Raw genomic sequence first — 18,648 nt, 5'->3', positions numbered from 1 at the left:
TTGCCGCTTAATGATTTCATTTCGGATTTGAGGGACTCTTTGTTGCTGTGCAGTGGTTCTGGGCAAGCTGGTTTTGGGGGAGGGATTGATATTTTCAAGGATGCTTCATGCCTGCGTTAGAGAAATGCTTATTTTTGTTAATTCTTTCATGAAATCCTGCAGATTAATGATGCAAAAAAGGCTTTTTGATCATCTGTTGAGCTGCTGCGTCCCTACAGGGTGGTTGTTTTCATTAACCAACTCGGGTTTACGGTTCTACAATGCAGATTTATGTTAAAAAGTTAATAATAACCCTAGAGCACGAAATAACAGGGAAAGCAATTCTCTCTAGGTAATTAAAAATCGAGCCCTTCTGACAAAACAAGATATTCTGTAACCTGTGAACCTAAAAGGCTGTCTTGGTTTCCTACTGCCTGGCATTCCCAGTCCCTGCACGGGGCAGAGCTCGTGCCTGTTGTGCCTTCCCCAGCAGGCAGGAGATAGTCCTGAGCTCCTCACAGGCCGTGTTCTGCACAGCCTGCCCGAGCTGCCAGCAAACACGCTGAGATTTGCCAGTCAGCTGCTCTCAAACAGAATTTGCCATGTCTTTTTACTCAGTGGAAGCACTGGTTGGAGTTTCTTTCTTTTGCAGCTCCCCTGCTTGCCAGTGATGGAGAGGTTTGGATGGATGGGACAGGTTGCATGAGTGGAAAGAGCCTCATTTCCTCAACAAGCTGTCCCAGAAAAGAGCATTTCTTTTTTCCCCTTTGCCAAGGGGAAAAAAAAAAAGGCATTTCTCACGAATCCAGTCCATTTCAACATTATAACCTTTATTCCCCAAATCAAGATGCTCAGTTTTTGCCAAACCCCTGCTCATTATTCAGGATTTTCATCTTTCTCTGAAGGGTTTACATTTGAGATTTTATCTGCGAGAATGTTGGTGAATTTCTGGGCATGAGGTGTTTTTGGGGTCTCCCAACACCTCTGGGGTGCTGCTGTCCTGTCCCCAGGGCTGGTGGGTGAGGGTGGGTCAGTCCCCAGAGCTGGGGGTTACTGGGGTGGAATTTGGATAGTTCAGAATTCTTCAGTAAAACTCTGAAAGCCCAGCCTGGCATAGAATAAACGAATATTTCACCATGAAGATGATAACAGAGGCATTTTTAATTTTAAAAGCAGCATTTTGGGAAGGAGTAGCTTTACCAAATCTTTCTGTGTTTTAGCCTTGCCAAGGCACTCGTGGGACACCAAAATAGCCACACTCAGAAAGCACTGGCAAAACCTTTTGCTTGTTACTTGCTTTGCAACGAAGAGCAGTTCTTGATGCAACTCATTAAAGGATTTCTTCAGCCAAGGGGCTGGAACACAAACATTTGTCTCCCTCAGAACTCCTAATGCTTTTGTCAGATTTTTTTTGAAGTTGCCATCGTGAGCTGTAGCCTTTGGGCTCCTGAGGATTGCTGGCAATGGCCAGCCCTGAAACTTTATTTTCCCTTCTTGCAGGATGTATTAAAGATCAGTGAGAAGAGGTTGCCTGGTATTAGGATTAACTTGAGCTTTGGTTTCTCATCACACTTTTTTCTGTTCAAAGTCATTCTCACACCTGCAGAACAAAGTGAGCTGGTATTTAGAGCTGTGCCTGCAGGAAAAGTGCCCCTCTGGATCCCACAGGAGGCAATATCCGAGGTCTGAGTGCTGGTGATGGGAGGATGATTGTGCCACAAGGCAGCAAAGGAATGTTGTGCCAACATTTTGGGGAGAAACACATCAGGAAAAGGATCACTGTGTTAAAGGAATTGGATTAGTTCTGGGTGTGTGTGAAAGGATAAGGGAGCATTTTGCTGTAGAGAGGTAGAATTGCAAAGAACAGAGATTTTCAGTTATAAAGTATCTAATTAATATCATTAATTCTTCGTCTCGCTGCGAGTTAAGTGTCCATACAGATCATTGGTGTACATTTATATGTAGGAAGAATAAATATTGTATTCCATGAGCTCAGGTGGGAGCTCTGACATCAGAGCACAGGCTGGCACCCTGATCCTTAGGGACCAAGCTGGTGCTCATCCCTGCTCCGTTACTGGGTGTATATTTTGGAATATTGTTTTGGTATTAATCTCTCCAGACTTCCATCGTACCTCATTTCATTGAGAAGTGTAACATAAGGAATTAGCTTTCTTAGTGATTAGGGATTGTTAATTGTGACTGTTTCTGAGGAAGAGGTTCTCCAGTTCCCTGCTGAGTTGCCCAAATTAGTGACCTGGATGCACTGGGTATTATTTACTTGTTTTACAGAAAATATGAGACCATTTCCTTCCTCTTCCCTTGGGTTTGGATGAATTATCAGATTTCTCTGACTCACTTGGGTTGGGTTTTTTTGTCTCCAAGTCTGCCACTTTCACCCATCTGCAGCCCACTGGCTCTTTGGAAAGAGGGATAAAAACACTTCCAGGCTTTTATCTCACCAGGCATTGCAGAGAAGCAGCAGCTTGGTGACGTAACAAAGGCAGGTGCACACTGGCTTCTAGAAAATTCAGAATAATCAAAAATAATTTACTGTTTAGAAATGTAATTGATAAAAAAGGTGTCACACATCATAAATTGGTACAGGGTCTTCTGGTGCATCCTGAGATCCTCCTGGGAAGAACCTGGTCCTCTGTGTAATTTGCAGATTCAGAGTGGAAAAATGAAGATGTAGCAATATTTCATAGTGATCTAAGAGAAATTGTGTGAGAGGCCATCATAGCCTAGGATGGACTCGTTGGAAGTGATCATACTTGAGTGTTAATTATTTACACACTAATTACACAGAGTTCCACGGTATTTTCAGTAATTTGGTTGTATAAAATTTATTGCTAGGCTGATCTTAACAGAAACCCCCCAGAAAGTGAAGGCAGGTGTAGGGGATAGGATGCTGGTAGTTAAAAAAAAAAACCCCAAAACAAACAAACAAAAAAAGAAAAGCTTTGGAAAAGTTTCCAACAGCTCTGGGAGTCAGAGACAGAAATGAGCAGAGTTTAGGAATTCAATTTAAAAATGTTTCAAATATCATTTGCTCAGCTGCAACAGGAGATAGAATTTAAGTCTTTCTTGGCCAAGCTGAACTGACTCCCTTTAGAGGAGGAGTTAATTGAAATAGAGCACAAGGACAAACTCAGACATTTTAGGATCACCCTTTGCAAGTGCCACATACAGGAAAATCTGGTGCTAAATGCTCTTCCCCCGATAAATGTGGTCTGCTGCCATATGATCCATATTCCCAGCTCCGGGATGTATCACCCTGCAAACTGCAAAACTCGGGATTAAGAAATGCACCTTGAAAATGTGCCAGCCACATTCCTTAAAAGGCTCCCAGAGAAGATGACTCACTGCTTAAATGGCCACTCAGTGCATCTGCAGAGCATTTCAGGTTCAATTCCCTGGAATAGTCCGGATTCCTTGGGGAAGCTGCTCCGAGGGGCAGAGACAGCACCGTGTCCTGGAGGGAAGGAGCAGCATCAACCCAGGAGGAGCATGAGGGGACAAGAGAGGTCCCAAAGCCATCCAGAGCAGTGAGGAGAAGGAGGAGAAGCCCACAGGCTACCCCAGGAAGGTCTGGAATTTCTGAGCTGGTGAAGGGCAGGTTTGGGGGTCTCATGGCTGGTTGATGCCCAGAAAGGGGCAGATGTGAGATATTGTCTGGGTCATGGAGTGCGAGGCAGGGTTTGGGAGTTGTGGTGGGTCAGAGCCCTTTGGGGAGATGTTTGTGCTGTGTCCCTGCACAGACTTGGTGTTTTGTGTTTTTGTCTGGCTCTCCACCTTCTCTCTGTCTCTTTGCAGTTTTGTAGCAGAGCCTTGGTTACTCCACGTCTCGGTGTAAGGTCAGGATTTTTTTCTATAAAGGAAGAGTTTCTGAATTGCAGTCTTAGCCCAGATGTTTTGTGGGTTTTGTTGTTGCTGTTATGGGGTTTTCTTCTTTTTCTTTTCTTTTATCTCTCTCAACAAACCCTGCTTTGTCAATCTCCCAGCTGTGCCTGATGTCCCCTCGGAGCTCATGGGCAGAGCTGAGACATTTGAGTTTATTCTCAAGTGCCTGCTGCTTCCTGCTTCTTAAAACACATCTGAAATAACCTTTACTGGGACAATCCCTTTTACCTTTTCTGACAAGGTTCAGAGAGGAAGGAGATTTTTAGGCAGTTGTTTGCTGACCAAATGCACCAGATTTTCTTTGTTAAGCATGTTTCTGATACATTTGAGCTTTGAAGAACTCAGATATACAGGTGTTCTGTGGGGACCTTTCAGAAAAATCTGACTTCCTCTGCTGAAAATCAGCTTCTCTTCAGCACTGCTTGGATTTTTAGAGTGTCCTACCACAACCCTTTGTGACTGTGAACATTCCCAGCTGGCACGAGGAGGTGCAGTCCCCAGGGCTGTGCAGGCGCTCCCGGTAATGAGCTCCAGATTTGGCTGCTCTGGGATGTGCCAGGTTTTGCCTGATGGTTTTTTTTTTCTTTTTGGCTCCTTCTGAGGGAAACCAGCTTCTTTCTGTCTTTGTAATAAATGGGGGCAGCTGCACGTCAAGGCAGTGCCCTTCCAGATTCTGAAGATTTATCCAAACTCTGCTGGAGTTTCTTGCAATTCCTTCTGGAGGTGGGAGCCAAACTCTGCTGAAGTCCACAGGAATCTCTTGCTAACTTTGATGTTACCTTAGTGGTTGTTCTACCTTTGGCTCTGTATGGACAGTAAGTAAATGTCAATTATCTTTTCAGACAGAAGTCCTTGCAGAGATAAAAGTTTCTGATTTTCATCAGGAAAAAGTAGTGATGGGACAAGGGGGAATGGCTTCAGACTGAAAGAGAGTAGGGTTAATGGGATAGTGGGAAGGAATTCTTCCCTGGGAGGGTGGGCAGAGCCTGAGGGTGCCCAGAGCAGCTGGGGCTGCCCCTGGATCCCTGGCAGTGCCCAAGGCCAGGCTGGACATTGGGGCTTGGAGCAGCCTGGGACAGTGGGAGGTGTCCCTGCCATGGCAGGGGTGGGATGGGATGGGCTTTAAGGTCCCTTCCAGCCCAAATCATTCCAGGATTCTGTTCCATGGTTAACTGGACTCTGTCCTAGGTTTTTGTTATGAAAGCTCAGACTAAAAGAACATAAATAAAATACACCTTTTTATAATCTTTTCTACATACTTATTTATATCTTGTTTATTTTTTCTGTTTCTTCTCTAGTGTTATTTTTGTCTCTCTTTTACTTTTTTCTCTTTCTTTTTTTTTTCCATTTTGCTGCAAAGTCGCAGGTTTTCCTAATCTGTGACGTGCACACCAGAATTTTCAATTCATTTACTTTTCTCCTTTAACAACTGCATTGTTTTGCCACTCCATGTTATTAACAAGTTTTGTTCTTCCTCCTCCCTCCAAGCTTTGCTCCACCAGAACTTCCCAGCCCATCCAGAGCATCTCTGCTTTATAATTACTTTACATTTCTTTATGGCTTCTCTTTAGGCAGGGGAATTGCATAAGTTAATGTGGATAATACTAATTATTTTGGATCTGTCACTGCACGACCGATGATGAATAATGCAGATACTGCTCTGCTGCTGGATGCAGTTGTTGGGGATTTTTGCCTTTTTCCCCTCATCATCAACCTTGAAGTATTGTGACATCGGATGACACAGATAAACGTGGGCTCTGTAATTAAGGTTTATTTTAATGATCCTGGAAAATACTCAGTTTTGCATGTTCTCATGGTTTTAAACGTGGTTTAATCAGTCTTCCAGCTTTCCTGTCTGCTCAGTGCTCTGCTGACATTTCTCCAGAGGAATAGCAGGATCCAGTAAGATAAAACTTCAGAATGCCCCTCCCTGGCATGTTTAGGTTTTCGTATTAATGAAGATAATTTTGTGCATTAGATCAATGATTTTTTCCTATCTATCTGTGGAAGGCCTGGCAAATAACACCACTGAGGAGGGAATTTTAGTGCCTATGGATTTGACTTTTCTATAGAATTCACCTTATTTTCCATGAGCATTGGGGTGATTGGAATTTTTTCCACTCCTCCTTCCATAAAAGAAGCTTTAGTTCTCTTTGCACAGGCTTTTGCAGCTGCAAAGAAATGAAATTTGATGAAAGCAACGACTGAAACCACGGCTTCCTCACCCCCTCACTGCACACTCTGCCCAGAATCCATGGAATATGTACAGGAAAAGCTCTGCTTAGGTGGGACCTTATTTTCCCCCCCAGTTTGCCAGCAGAGCTGCTGATTGCTGGGCTGAAGAAAAGTCATTTATGAGTGGTGGGTGAGGAATTTGTGAATATCCAGCTCATCTGTCTGAGCTGACACCGAGCCCTGAGAGCTCTGTCCATAACTGTCCAGACAGATCTTTTCAGACTGGATTTGATCCCCTTCAAGCACCAAAACTTAAGAATTTAACAGTCCTTTTTTTTTTTCCTCCCATCCCTTCCCTCTTTTTTCCCCCCCGTGGCTGTTTAATATTAAAATGCTGCATGTTGTGGTAGGGAAGGCAGCAGGGATGCTCCAGCTCAGAGGGGATGTTAATTATCAGCAGTGCAGGTTCCCAAACCCCTCACAGGAGCAGCATTTGGATGGGCTGAGGCTGCCCAGATTTGCTCTGGCAGGATGGAAAGCTCAGCCTAATATTCAGAGCTGATTCCTGGAAAAGGAGGACGTGGGAATCCAGCTCTTTCCTAGAAGGAGAGGTCAGAAGGATGCTCCTGCACTCCAGAAAGGTGATTTTATTCCGACTTAGACTTGGAAATAAATCTGAACATATTTTTGGTTTAGCCAGCTTTATCAGTGTTTAGGAGTAGGAATGGAGCATTTCCAACCATCATTTTCTTCCTCACTTGCAGGAAAAGGCTGTAGAAAAGGACTTGGGAAAAAAAATTGACTGTTTGTTGATTCTTCCTATAGGAGATTCCTTTGAAATTTAGCAACTCAACTTCCCAAAGTCACAATTCCCACTCAGGGGTGATGTCTGTTACAGTAAAAACCACCTTGGTGTGCCCAGAAAATAATGAACTCCAGACATATTTATTGGCTGGGTGGCTTGAATTCAAAGATCTTTAAATGAGAAAGAAAGAAAGTGGCCAATTTTCCCAGCAGAAACATTTATAGTGGGAAGAAATAGTTTGAAAAAATTAATTTTTTAGCCTGAGGCCAAACAGAGCAACCACATACAGGATGAATCAGATGGATTCCATGTACAGAATGCTGGAAAATCTGCTTTGAAGCATTAATCAACACTTTCATGTTATGATTTTTGAGTTTGTAATTACAATCATGCCATATTTACCCAGTGTGAATAGTCACATTGCAGGGATTTGTTATCTAATTGGACATGGGGCTTAATTTAGATTAAATTCAGGAACTTTGTGTCTGGAAATCACTCAGTACTTTATGCCTTGTAGGCGAAAAGTGCAGAGGAGGAATGTGAGGAGGAGGAGACGAAATAAACACCCCAACTGCAGAGACAACAATACACTTATTTTCCTCTTCTAATTAGCAATAAGGGTTCAGGTATGAGAATAGAAACAAATCAGCTTGATGTAAATTCATTGAGGATCAGAGGTGCACTGAAGATTCCAAAAGATTAAATACTCCAAGCAGAGCCCTGGGTTTAGGAATTGATTATTGTGAGGCTGAGCCTAAGTAATAAGCATGAAATATTAATTAGGCTCCCCATATCTCGTGAAATAAAGGTGCTTTAGCATTAAGAAATGAAATTGAACCAGATTTAGAAGAAACATGTCAACATATTTTGTGCAATAGGCTAATGCAAATATTGACTCCCTGGTCCATTAATGCAAATAAATTAAATTATTAGGGATTAGTGGCCAGTTTAAACTGGAGAGAACCCAAAGCAGGAAGGTTCAACCTTTTCTCTGCTCATCCCTGCCCCTTGGGCTGCAGCATCAGTTGTGTCTTCTGCACGGGAGCACTGCTGCTCTCCAGGGAAGTCTTTGGTCAAATTAGTCCCTAATCTTTGATAATGTGCTCTCCAGAGGGTCCTGTGGCTAAATGCTCTGATAAGTAATAGGATATGCAAAGCAGATCTGCTCTGGCAGGGCCTGGCACGTAATAAATGATGGAGTTACAGCAGGGAAGCTGAAACCTGGACTGGCTGAACCCAGCTTGGGAAAAGTGTTCTCTGAAACTCAGATGTGTCCCCAGGCTTGGTTATCCACCCTGCTGCAGTTCTGCGTTCTCCAGGGATGGGTGAGCTTTGTTGCCTGGGTCCTGGTGGAATGAGAGAGGGAAGAGCACCAAAGGAGTAAGGAATAGGGGGGGCTTTGGCTCCCTGGCTGAGGAGTCGGAGAGGAGTGAGTGGTGCCAGGGTGGGAACGCTGTGCTGAGAGCAGGATCAGTGCTGCCAGTGTGACCTTATCCTGCCTGTTAGACCACAGGGGAAGCAGGAGGAAAGGATCACTGGGAGAGCTCTGTGTTGTGTCATTGTCACTGACTGCTCTGGGAAGGGAAATCCGGGATTTTATCTCCGCTGTTTTACTGCATGAGCCTTGTCGCTCCCGTCAGTCCCTCCGGACGGGAGCTGTGGCTGGAACTCCTCAGTGTGTTCTCCCCCCAGCTCCCTGGAAGCTGCAGAGTGTGAGGACCCAAGTGGCAGTGATTGTCACTGATGTCCTCCTGTCTCCTGGTGTCACTTCAGCTGCACTGGAAGCCCGTGGAGGGTGTGAGCTGAGTGCCCACAGCGGAGCAGATGGTGTGCCCTGCTCAGAAAGTGTAGAATTCCACTCCTTTCACCCTGCTGAATACCCTGGGCACTTACTCACATTATTTAGGGCCTGCACACTTTAGTTCATCATTTTTACAGGATCACAGGTGCTGTCAATCCTCCTGTGAAACCTCCGTGTCACAGTTGTGAGCTGGTACAAGGCTGATTCAAGCATCCTTTTGTTTGTAATTAACAGCCTGGATTTCCTGGCAAATTTGGAACAAATGCACCTTAAAATAAGGTTTAAATAGGTTAGGATTTAATGTACTGTTATTAGAATAGACCTGTGTATGCTTGGGAATTTCAGGGATTACATTCATTGCACACAGGTCCCATCCTGAGAATGGTATGAACGTGAGCAGGTATTCAGAAGATGGAAGAAGAAAGTGCATCACGACACAACAAAGTTCAGTAAGATCCTATGTAAAGTCTGTCAGAGCTGGGATTTGAATTTCTGCCTCCTGTCCAAGACCATCTCCTTAATTAAAGACACCACAGCGATTTGGGAAAGGGAAGGGCTGCAGTGACAGGGTCAGATTCAAGATTTGGAATCCACATCATCCTGTCCTGAGCTCATGTTCTGCCCTCAAAAACTTTTCACAGAGTGCAGAGAAGTGCTGGTTTGTGGCTGAGGCTGCCAGAGTCCAAACCCAGGCTGCCAGGGCTGCCCACTCCTGCCTTGGTTTTGGCCCAGCAATTTTCCTCGTGCACCGTTGATATCATTAAGAACCACGGGCCCAATTCCTATTTTCATTATGGATGACAAAATAAAACATTAATAGGTTTTTTAATATGAACTGGGAGTTAAGTATTCATTATTTCTTATTACTTCAATGTCACTAAGCCTTTGATGTGCTGGAACTCAAAACCTCTTCTCCCTGCTCTCCACTTGTACCCTTTTAGTTCCTGGGTGTGAAGGGCGCCCGCGCTTTGCCTGTGCTCATCCATTGCTCAGCAGCTCCTGGCCGTGGGGCTGTCACTGCCTGTGCTGATGGATGGAATCTGGGATGCATCATGAGCAGGGTCTGGCTCCTGCTGTGAGCTTTGGCTCCGGGCTGGCTTCTTCCCAAAGCTGGGCCACTTGTCCATCGCTGTTTGTTTCAGTGTCACAGAACCGTGCCATGGCTTGGGTTGGAAGGGACATTAAAGCCCATCCTGTCCCACCCCTGCCACGGGCAGGGACACCTCCCACTGTCCCAGGGTGCTCCAAGCCCCGTCCAGCCTGGCCTGTGTTTTAAAAGTGTGCAATAGTGAGGAATGGCTGTGTTAGGAGGGAAAAGAGGGGCACTGGCCGTCCCTGTGTTCAGACTGTGCGGGGGGGGGGGGGGTTTGCTGTGGCGGGAGGGAGCAGGGAGGGGGATGTCATGTCCATGATAACACAGCAGCCAAGGTGAGAGGGATGGTTTGCATTTTCTTTCTTAGAGCTATTTATATCCTCTCTTTCACCTTCAGAGCCCCTTTGTGTGTCTGGATTGTTGTCTTACTCCTTTATCCTTCCAAACCAGCTTTCATGCAACTTTCCATCCTGAATTTTCCCCTTCAGATTTAATATTTGTGCTGTGATGTGCTCATAGAATCACAGAATTATTTGGGTTGGGAGGGACCTAAAGATCATCTATTTCCACCCTGTGCCATGGGCAGGAACACCTTCCACTACCCCAGGCTGCTCCAAGCCCCATCCAACCTGGCCTTGGGCACTGCCAGGGATCCAGGGGCAGCCACAGCTGCTCCGGGCACCCTGTGCCAGGGCCTGCCCACCCTCTGAGTAAAGAATTTATTCGTAATATCTAATCTAGCCCTGCTCTTTCTGAGTTTGAATCCATTCCCCCTTGTGCTGTCCCCACATGCTCTTGCAAATAATCCCATTTGTTTCTAAGCGTGTGTGCAAATGTTGACTGCCCGTTGTCCTTTAATGCCAAATGTTTTCCAGAACAACGGCACTTGAATGCCATATGCATTTCTGTGGCAGTTTTCCCAGAACAGGAGCAGAATCTCCATAAATGTGTGTGAAATCTTCGTGTCTTAGCCATACTTGGGGCTTAGTTCACCCCAAGATACCACAATCGGTGCTTGTGTAACTCCCTCAGGATGTGGTCTTAGTTCTGCTGAGAGACATCAGCAGCAATTTGAAAATCAGTATTGAAAAGGGTTTTTTTAAGATGGATAAAAGGTGTAAAAGTTGATTTTATTTATTAACTATAACCATTAATTATGAGTATTGTGTAAGTTGCCCTGTTGTTATAGATTCTTGTCGTGGAAGTTGTGTCCTATGGGTCTGGGCATTTTCAAGTCCAAAGCTCCTCACAGGCAGGTCAAAGAGAGTTCTTTATCAGGACATGATCTCCCCTGAAAGAAACCACACATTCTGCTTCCTGTGTGATTAAATATTTTGCAAAATGATGTAATTTAAAGTTTAATTTAAAAGCAAGCTCTTAGGTTTGTGCAAAGGCAGGCCTGCAGTGCAGCAGACACCTGGGCAGGTGATTGCTGTTCTCTGCTGGGCTGGAGTTTGGCTGGGAGTAGCAAAAAAAAAAAACAAAATAGAGGTTGAACAAGTGATAGAATGAAAGATATTTTCATTTCATACAAAAAAAAACGTCCTCAAAAGTCCAAATTTCTGCCACAAATGCTGATTTCTCACTCCTGGATGCTGTGGTTACAACCAGGAGCCAGGGCATGGGGGAATTCAGGGTAAAGGAAGGAGATGGAAAAGCACCAGTCCTAGGGACAAACTGCAGCACTTGATGAAAAAATAATACAATCAATTAATAGCTAATCAAGTGTTAATAATTGAAATGAACCTGGGCATGATTGTTGTTAATATTTAAACATTACTCTGATAGATTAAAATTAATCACAGTATTATCTGTCTGTCTGGAGGGATGCTGGGGAGGAATTCAAATCTGCTCTTTAACACAATGGATCTGAAACCCACTTGAACACCAGCCGATGTTTTGTGGTTCAGAAGAGGTGCAAACACGTTTCCTATGTGCTATCTCTGTTTTTATAAGCATTCAGGGAAAAGAGCATCAATATCTGCAATGAAATACATTTGAAAGGAGTTGGGGCTGCTTTTGGTGGTTTTTTTTTTTTATTTGTTTTTTTGTGGAGTTGTTTTTATGGGTTGTTTTTTGGTTGGTTTTGGGTTTTTTTTGTTGTTTTGCAGGGGGGTGTTTGGGGTTTTTTGTTTGTTTTGTTTTGGTTGTTGGTTGTTTGGGGTTTTCTTAGGGGAATTTTTGGAGTATTCAGAGGATGTTGCTTTCACATTGCTGCTTCAGGTGACAGGGCAGCAGCAGCCCCTGTCCTTGGCCGTGACCCCAGGAGATTTTGGGGCGCCTGGCCCATGCTGCAGCTGTGCTGGGACGGTGTCAGGTGCCTCTGGTGCTGATCCATGGCAGTGGGTGGAGTGTTTTTCCAGCTGTTTGTGTCAGGATGAGCCAGGCTGTGACACTTGAAATGTTAAAGGAAAGAAAAGCAAGCCTGCATGAAGTTGCTCCTTCAGGTGTAGGAACAGCACAGATGAAAGATGAATTTACAAAGTGATGACTCTTGGTTATTCCAGCTATTTCTCCAAAGGTTCTTCAGCACATGTTCATTTGAAATTAGTTTTCTTGCAGGATTTCACTTCTGTAAATTGCTTCAACTAACACTGCAAAAAACCCTGGAGGACTGGAATTTTTTTATGTATTTTAATCATAAAACCTGAATTCAGGTGTTAGAATTCCTCACTGGGCTATATTTCTTGCTAAGGGCAATGAAGCACTTTGGGAAATTTAATAGGCACCAGGTCACCAAAGAAAACAGGGCATAAACTACATGAGATTATCTTGGAATAAGGAATAAAGAAGGAAGCATCTTAATCTTAGGTTCTGGATTTATACATGCATGACTTTTCCAGATAATTTTAGCCTCATAAGTTCATAGCAATTAATACATTTCAGTCTTGAAACTCAAAGGTTTTCCAAATCCTTAGGAAAACTTGTTTCTGTTGTACTCATCCCCTTTCCCAGTTCACCTTTCAGCTCTGAATGCAATAATTTATTGGCAGCACTTTGGATTCCAATAGCTGGTGCTTTACTCAGTGGTTCTGGAAGAAGGGCTGGGATAAAAATTTGGACTCAGGAGAGAATCCAGAGGTTTTCACCCACCTCATTGGGAAGAGCACTGCACTCCTTCTTGGAGAGTTGCTCTTGAAGACACTTTCAGGAAAAGGTGGTTGAAATAGTTTGGAAATGAGGAGTGTGGCAAATGGGGAAGGGATCTGAGTTTTCTGGGAAAAATTCTTTATGAAATGGTGCCCAGTTTTGTGTTCCCTGTTTTCTCTCCTGAGCTGCTTTAATTTTGTTTTAATTTGTTTTCTTGGTTGGGAGGATGTGCGGTAAGGGAGGTAAGTGTTTGACAGACAATAAACTGTAATGGCAGTGATTAACATTCACAAAAGGTAATTCAGGTGGGAAAAAGCTCAGCAAGTCTAATAAAGGCTTCCACAGGAGGATCTGCTTCTTAAGTTCTTAAGGAGGAATACACAAATCACGGAAAGAAAACCCAAAACCCACTCTGGGATTTTCAGATGCCCCCCAGAGCCTGGGCTCACAGATTGCTGGTGGCATTAATGTGAGCACATATCCAAATCCCTGGATTATTGGTCCCCATCATGTCAGATGCCTGCAAGGAGCAGTTTCTGCAGGGACTGGGGACTCTGTGCCCCTGCCCTGGGCTTCAGCTGCTCAGAGCTTTCAGGCTGGTGAGTCCCAAGGTTTTAAATGAGCAGTGCTGAGAGAAAGCCCTGAAATTGTGAGTGAAATAGAAATTAGGGAACGTTTGCTGTGCTCTGCAGAAGGCAGAGCTGTGCTGGGGGGCTGGATGGGGTCTGATGTTCAGACAGCTTTTAGCAGGGCTGGTCCTCTGCTGGCTTGTACAAAGTCACCTCTGATTGTCTGTTCTGGGCATGTCATCTGTCACAGCTGCTCTGTCTGCTGGCCATCGATGTCCTTCTGGACAGATTTATGTCACATCCCATCCCTGCACCGTGACCAGTATCAGAGCAAACAATGAAGGAAGCAGATGCACGTTATTTCTTAATTATTGTTACTTTATTGCCATCTAGAAATAATTTCTTTTTCCCCCTCCAAAACCAGGTTCCTATTTGTTTTCCTTTTTTCGTTTTCTTGTTGTTACTGTAATGGGCTGTCTCAGCTCCACAGCCATCAGAAATCTTGGCTTGATGAGGCTGCTTTGAAACATTTAAAGATTTAAATTATAAACTCAGAGGGAGAAAACCAGTGATGCATGATTAGTTGAAAGTTTTAAACATAATAGTTGTATTTTTCATATGCATGTACAAAAATGGCTTATGTCAACTGTAATGTGATTTTTAATGCATATTAATAGAGTCTGTTGCAGTGTGGATGGTTTGAACACCTTTTGGCAGATGGCTGTGGTATTAGAGAATGCACAATATAAATTAGTCATTTAGGGAAAGAAAACAATGCTCGAGTGCTAGCGTCGACTCTGCTCGGAGATGCAGTTCCAGCACATCACTCCTGCAACCAGAAGGATTAGAAGCAGGATTAAATTTGCCAGGGAAATTAAATAAATGAACAGATAAATTCCTGTGTCAGAAAGGAGCTCGCTGTCGTTACAGCTTGTTCACATCCCCGGCTGCGTCTCCATCTTTTAGCTCCTGTCCCTGCAGAGGTCAGGTGGTGCAAAGGCAAGGCTGGGGCTCAGCTCATCCCTGGGAGGGCTGGAGTGGAGCAGCATCTCCCACATGGAGCCCCAAGGCCGTCAGCTTCAGGTGTGTTGGACGTGAGGGATGGAGCAGCTCTGCTGGGAGGAAAGGCTGAGAGAATTGGGATTGTTCAGCCTGGAGAGGAGAAGGCTCTGGGGTGACCTCATTGTGCCTTTCAGTGCCTAAATGGACTCCAAGAGGGCTGGAGAGGGACTTTTGCAGGGCCCGCAGGGACAGGACAGGGGGAATTATTACTGTGTCCCACAGCCATAGGGAGGAGGAGAGGAGAGAAGATCCAGCAGGCAAGAACTGTGCAGCAAGATTGATTCATTTTATTATTTTATGAACTCTTTTATGGACTTTTTTCTTCATAGTCTAATTGGACAAAGGATCAGCCACCCCTTGGGGTGATTGGCTAAAATCCTAAAACATCCATTGTCAAAATATTTTCCTACTGTACCATAAACAAAGCTCGGCAAGGTCCCAGGGGTTCATAGCTTATAGAACTCTGCAAATATCTTCATGAGAGAGAAAAATATCTCACGGGCTTAGAAAGAAGCAAGAGAAATTCTTGCTAGCAGCAGTACTGTATCCACGGGGAATGACTTCAGGTGAAAGAGAGTAGGTTTAGATGGGATATTAGGAAAAATTCTTCCTGGGGAGACCCTGGAAGAGGTTGTCCAGAGAAGCTGTGGCTGCCCCTGGATCCCTGGAAGACCAGGTTGGACAGGGTTTGGAGCACCCTGGGATGGTGGAAGGTGTCCCTGCCCATGGCAGGAGGTGGAACTGGATGATTTTTAAGGTCTCTACCAACCCAAACCCTTCTGTGATTCTCTGTGGAAGCAGTAACCCCTGTCTTCAAACTGATGTAAGATGTGAAAGAAGTTGTTGGCTGAGCATTGTCTCCTTTTTGTTTTTGCTGTTCAGAAAACAGAATTAGCCGGTGATGAATCTGCGAGTCCTGTAAGTGTATTCTACTTTCCAGGTAGTGGCCTGACAAATGACAGGGATTTTGTAGGAAATCACTTTAGCAAACGCTAAAGGGCACTCATCTCTGAGCCAGAGTGCAGCAGCTGCTTGGGCAATTCATTGCTGTGCTCCAATTCCTAATCGAGGCGCTTGCTTGTAATTGTTCTGCCTGGTAACCCTGGCATGGCTGGGGTAGTCTGTGAAGAGATATTTAAAAGCAATCTGCGTTTTCTCCCTTGGAAATCTTCGCAGCCATTCTCATTGCTTGAGTTTCCAACAGGAGAGGCAGTAGCTTTTGGCTTCTGCATGATCAGGATGATTGTCAGGGCGCTTAATGAGCTTTGTGCAGAGCGAGTGCTTTCGGAGCATATGTGTGCAGCAAGAACCTCTCCTGCTGGCTGGGCACGCTGCTCCACAGGCAGCCTGCATCTCCTGAGCCTGGGAGCATTGCAGTGTTTCCAGAAACCCATTTGGGATTAGGACTACATCGAGCTCATCCCTTTGAATGTAGCTCTATGGTGAAGCCAAAGTGGAAATGATTTCTAGCGCGAATCACAAGGTGTGAGCAGACTGCCTCTTTTTACTGGTTGGAAAGAGAACTGTGCTTCAAACCTTTGACAAGGAGCTTTGTGAGGCGAGGTGGTGGCTGATGTGAGTGCACAATAACAGCCTGACAGGTTTGCACCATGCGCTGACACGTCGTGTCAGGGTTGCTGGGGATGGAGCCGAGCTCTTGGCTGGAGCTGCAGCAATTGCAGATCGAGCGATGTGTAATTTACTGAGCTGCTTGTTAATTCTCTGAGGTGATGAAATCTCCTGGGCATATAATTACTACAAATGTTTACTTGACTCTACCACATAGCTTGACATTATACTCCACAAGTTTGTACCTCACTGAAGTTGTGGCCTGGCTGTAAAATGCCACTGTTAGGCAGCAAAATATTAAAGAAGTATGGATGAGACTAAAGGCATTTTAAAAACACTTTCTACACCTCGGAATTACAAACATTCATCCCATCTCCTGCTGATTACACACTTTGTAATAGCTATTGTTTCCACGGCTGGGGTTTAATTTTCCTCAGTATGCTGGCAGCGCTGGGGATCTCAATAACAATCCTCCCAGCAAGGCTGCGAGGGCTGCGGGGAGGCCAGCGGGGAGCAGCCTGACTGACAGGTATTTTAAGCCTTTTTGTGCTTCAGGATTAGTGAAACATTCCCAGGCAGACCTGTTGGAGTGGGGAATACGTGGGATCCTGGCTCTGTCACCTGTAGGGGAGCTGAGGTGGCTTTGGGGTCAGGGTGGTGTCGTTTCTCCCTGCAGGTTACGCCTCAGCCCGTGATCCCTGCGGAGCCTGGCGCAAAGGTAGTGCCAGATTTCCAGTGAAATTAAAGCCACCCTCTCACTGTTTGTGGCTAAACTGCTGCTCAGGAGCTTTTCAGTGACACAGGTCAGCCCCATAGTGCAGGAATGTGTTTGAGCTGAATATTTTGGGGTGTAGGGGTCACCAGCAGGTGCTGGGTGAGGCTCTGGAACATGTTCTGCAACACCAGTCCCGTCTACACAGCAGTTACAGAACCACTTCCAGGATCACTGAGTCCAAGCTGTGCCCCATCCCCACCCTGTCCCCAGCCCAGAGCTCTGAGTGCCACCTTCAGCCCTTCCTTGGACACCTGCAGGGATGGGGACTCCAAACCTCCCTGGGCAGCCCCCACCAGTGCTTCTCCACCAGGTCTAAAAACAGATGAGCCACACTTTGCACCAGTCTGGGTATTTTCTGGAGTCCTGGATTGTCCCTTGGGAAGGGGAGAAGTGGTGCTGGAGACAACAACCAGCTCCTGGGATGGTTCGTCCTCACCTGCAGATTCCTTTCAGCAGCCCTGGAGCTGATTTTGCAGCGAGTGAGAGCCGCTCCCAGACGCTTGGGGTGCCCAAACTTGTCCTGGATTATAGAAGCTTAGAGTATTTGTTGAAAACACTGATTTCTTTGAGTGTGAAAGTGGAATCTCTTGTGCCCAGCAAGCTTTTGTGAGCCCATTTAAACCTTAGCCAAGCTGAGAATGAAAACAACTTTCACTCTAATAAAGCCAAAGTTGCAAAATTAGAAATGCTGTTATTACAAAAGAAAAGCAGGCAGAATTAGCAAACAGAAACTTCATGTGTACCTGGGTTAGGAGCTGCTGAAGGCATTACTCCAGAGGAGGAATCTTGTTTGTCTTTGCTTTGGTGAGTTCAGTCTGACAGTGCTCAGATTTTGGAGAGGTCTCTTGGGGGTGGAAGCCCACCTGGGGATTTCACTCTATATTTAATTTTCTGGCTGCTCCATAAGGTAAGAGGCATTTTAGAACAGCTCTCAGGCTTCCCTGATTCCTCCAGTGGTTTGAAGGATCTGTGTGTGCTGTCAGCTTGGATTTACCTGCCTGGTGCCCAGGAGAGTGCCACTGACCTTGGTTTCTGGTGAGTGGATCTGAGGGAAGCAGGGGGATTGGGATGCTGCAGTTTTCTGTTTCTCAGGAAGCTCACAGAACTGCAGTTCTTTGGTGATATTTATAAACGTGTAAATCACATTAATAAATCCCCCCAAGAAAGATTTTCCTGAGACAGGAAACAGAGAGTGGCCCCAGCCTTGTTTTACTTCACCAGTTGCTTCTGTTACTGGAAAGGCAGGGAGGTGTTGTGGTGCATGAGTGGAATTCGACAGGTTTCCCATGGAAACAGAAGATCAGATTTTTTTTTTTTTTTTTATTCACCACTGAAGCTGATGTCAGTCAGGAGCATCTGTGCTGCCCTCAGAGGATACACCCTGGTGCAAGCTGAGTTCTCCTGTGCCCGTGTGCTGAACAGTTTGTACACCCTCGTCTGCCTTAATGTACCTTATTTATATATATTTTTTAAAACTGCCTGGTGATATGATCCTAATATTTCTTTTTGAAATAAATTCCTCCTGTGGCTCCAGCCTGGGGAGTTCAGGCAGGTTTGAAATGCTCTCAAATGCAGATTTTGCTGCTTTGCTCTCTGATCCCCCCAGACTGGCATTGCCATCGCAGGGTCCCCAGTTCCCTGCTTGGGGCTTTGAGACCCGGGCTCTCTTTCATTTCTTCCCCAGTGAGTTGCTGTTCCAGCCTCACAAATTCTCCCAAGTCCCTGTGCTGCCTGTCTCTGCACAGCACTGATCCCTGCTCCGCTGCACTCCCAGATTTTGGCGGAACCATCCCTCTCCCAGGATCTGTTCCCTCGCTCATCTCCATGGAA

The 18,648-nt window shown here is 45.2% G+C and overlaps 1 protein-coding gene across 12 annotated transcripts in view; it reads left to right on the top strand.

Annotated features, from left to right (window-relative positions):
- The window catches only part of CHL1 (cell adhesion molecule L1 like), a 131,756-nt gene that overhangs the window by 44,182 nt on the left and 68,926 nt on the right, over nucleotides 1–18,648 (top strand). The window contains exon 1 of one of the 12 annotated variants that reach the window (XM_032120387.1): nucleotides 3,356–3,565. The exons of 10 other annotated variants lie outside the window; for them this stretch is intronic. The gene's annotated coding sequence lies outside the window, so the exon portion shown is untranslated. Of the gene's footprint in view, nucleotides 1–3,355; nucleotides 3,566–4,582; nucleotides 4,695–18,648 lie in introns of those variants that run through there. One more of the 12 variants, XM_032120391.1, reaches the window with a different exon arrangement.

Source organism: Corvus moneduloides, chromosome 11, assembly GCF_009650955.1.
Source record: "Corvus moneduloides isolate bCorMon1 chromosome 11, bCorMon1.pri, whole genome shotgun sequence".
NCBI lineage: Eukaryota > Metazoa > Chordata > Aves > Passeriformes > Corvidae > Corvus > Corvus moneduloides.
Note: the sequence above shows the minus strand (reverse complement) of the source record. Positions and strands in the feature narration are given on the sequence as shown.